We start from the raw sequence: 3,257 nt of genomic DNA, 5'->3' as shown, positions 1-3,257 counted from the left end.
AGGTGTTCATGTCCTGGAGAAGTTAAGGAGAAAACACAAGACTTTCTCCAGGAAACAGGTGTTCATGTCCTGGAGAAGATAAGGAGAAAACACAAGACTTTCACCTGGAAACAGGTATTCATGTCCTGGAGAAGTTAAGGAGAAAACACAAGACTTTCACCAGGAGAAAAAGCATCAAGTGTTGAAAGAAAAGGACAAAAACGTAAGAAAAAGTTAAATACAGAAAACAAAAGGGTTAGTTTTTAATTTTGATGGAAGACAACACGGGGTTAAGGATGCAGACGCACACATCCAAGTGGAGATTCCACGTCTGTCTCCATGGTCCCTCTGAGACAACGTCCTCGTCTGTTAATCTCATTGTATAACGGCCCATTGCACGATAGGCTACGCTGATTCAGAGGAGATGTTTGGGGGAGAGAGACAGACACCGGGCGCTTTAACCCTCATGTTGTCCTCCTGTCAACATGAAATTTGACCCTTTTCATTTAATTTATTTAATTTATAACTAAATTAATGGGCCGTCAAAATAAGAGCTGTAAATGTCAACAATAATAGCATCAAAAAAGCACTTGGAAAAAGTAACAAAAATTTCAGAAAGAATGGAAAAAGTGATCATGTTGGAATAAGTGAGATAATTTTGGGAAAAGTGAGATAATGTTGAAAAGTTGACGATAATGTTGAAAAGTGATGATAGAGTTGTATAAAGTGATACAAATGTTGAAAAAATTGATGACAATGTTGGAAAAAGTGTTGGAAAAGTTATGATGGTGTTGAAAAAGTGATGATAGTGTTGTCAAAAGTGACGATGATTTTGGAAAAAGTGACGATAATGTTGGAAAAAGTGACGATAATGTTGGAAAAAGTGATGATAGTGTTGGAAAAGTGATGATAATTTTGGAAAAAGTGACGATAATGTTGGAAAAAGGGACGATAAGGTTGAAAAGTGATGATAGTGTTGAACAAGTGACGATAATGTTGAAAAAGTGATTATAGTGTTGGAAAAGTGACGATAATGTTGAAAAAGTGATGATAGTGTTGAAAAAAGTGACGATAATGTTGAAAAAGTGATGATAGTGTTGAACAAGTGACGATAATGTTGAAAAAGTGATAATAATGGAAAAAGTGACAATAATGTTCAAAAAGTGACGATAATGTTGAAAAAGTGATAATAATGGAAAAAGTGACGATAATATTGAAAAAGTGATTTGTTGGCAGAAAAAGGGATGATGAATGTGGAAAAAAGTGATGATAAAGTTAAAAATTGACGGTGTTGAATAAAGTGAAAAAGTGACAATAATGTGGAAAAATTGATAATAATTTGAGAAAAGGTGAAAATAACGGTGGAAAAATTGATAATAATTTGAGAAAAGGTGAAAATAACGGTGGAAAAAATGATAATAATTTGAGAAAAAGGTGAAAATAACGTTGGAAAAATTGATAATAATTTGAGAAAAAGGTGAAAATAACGTTGGAAAAATTGATAATAATTTGAGAAAAAGGTGAAAATAACGTTGGAAAAATTGATAATTTGAGAAAATGTGAAAATAACGTTGGAAAAATTGATAATAATTTGAGAAAAATGTGAAAATAACGTTGGAAAAATTGATAATAATTTGGGAAAAAGGTGAAAATAACGTTGGAACAAATTGATAATAATTTGAGAAAAGGTGAAAATGTTGGATAAAGGTAACCAGTTGTTTTTTTCGTGGTTGTTGGGAAGACAACTCAAGGGTTAATTCCTCTGTCGGCCATTTGTGATGGCGGAGCAGCTTCCTCCCTCGAGCTGTTCTTCTTCTTCTTCTCTTTTCACGGAGGATAACTACCCAAACAGAGACTCTCATCCCTCTCTCCCAGCGGGGCCACGCTCGAGTTCACAAACCTGCAATCCTGCAGATTCTCCTCCAAGTCCGACCCAGCGGAAACATCCAGAGGCCGTCTGTCTTCTTCTGCTGAATGCATTACTGTCCCTCTGTCCGTCCACTTTACAGCAACACACACATCTCATATTCTGTGATGATCTTGTCGTTGATCTATTAATGAGTTGTTCAGATGATCTTTGGGATGTTTGTAGTAGATTAATCGTTATAAAATCAGATCTCCATTCACCCCGTTCATGATTTCATTTTTAAATAACTTTGCTATAATATGCTAATGTTGTCCTCATGTTGTCCTCATGTTGTCCTCATGTTGTCTTCATGTTGTCCTCATTTTGCCCTCGTGTTGTCTTCATGTTGTCCCCATGTTTCCCATATGATGTCCTCATGTTGTCCTCATGTTGCCCTCATGTTGCCCACATGTTGTCCTCATGTTGTCCTCATGTTGTCCTCCTGTTGCCCTCATGTTGCCCACATGTTGTCCTCATGTTGCCCTCATGTTGTCCTCATGTTGTCCTCATGTTGACCCCATGTGGCCTTCATGTTGTCCTCATGTTGCCCTCATGTTGTCCTCATGTTGTCCTCATGTTGTCCTCATGTTGACCCCATGTTGCCCTCATGTTGTCCTCATGTTGTCCTCATGTTGTCCTCATGTTGACCCCATGTTGCCCTCATGTTGACCTCATGTTGACCTCATGTTGCCCTTATGTTGTCCTCATGTTGTCCTCATGTTCTCCTCGGATGCAGCTAGTCTTTTATTGCCCCCCCAGCACCGCTGCGAGACGCTTTTTGAGACATGACTCTCTGTCTGGGCGTCTTCCATTGTCTCCCAGGACGTCCCACGGCTCGTCCTAACCTTTGTCGGCCATTTCCTTCACGAGTTCCTCATGAATTAAATCCAGGAAGTCTCTCGTCTCCTTGTCCGTCCATGTCCATCTGTCTTTGTCCCCCCCCCCCATGTGTGCAGACAGAGAGGAAACACTGGGGGACATGAACTACATCTTCTTCTACTTCTTCTGCGTTTTGTGGCGGGTTGCAACCATAAAACGACCTAAAACAATCGTAACTCATTATTTATTCAGAAGATAATCCATCAGCGTTTATCACGTAAACTGAAAATCATCGAGAGAAAACCAGATGAGACCGAACTTATTTCCTTTGAGTCGATATTCATGAAATTAAATCGAATTTGACTGTTTCCAGAAGGCATTTTTCATTCAATATCACTTAATTTGGATAAAAACATGAATGAAACACGACGTTACATGAACACAGTTTCCTTCCAAGACATGATGAACTGCTGCAGTCCTCCGTCTGTGGAAGATACGATTAACGTCTTTCTCTCTCCTCTCCACCCCCGTTGTTACCTTGACCTCCTTCCTC

Source organism: Etheostoma cragini, chromosome 3, assembly GCF_013103735.1.
Source record: "Etheostoma cragini isolate CJK2018 chromosome 3, CSU_Ecrag_1.0, whole genome shotgun sequence".
NCBI lineage: Eukaryota > Metazoa > Chordata > Actinopteri > Perciformes > Percidae > Etheostoma > Etheostoma cragini.
The sequence above is the reverse complement of the archived record's forward strand: the minus strand, read 5'-3'. Positions refer to the sequence as shown.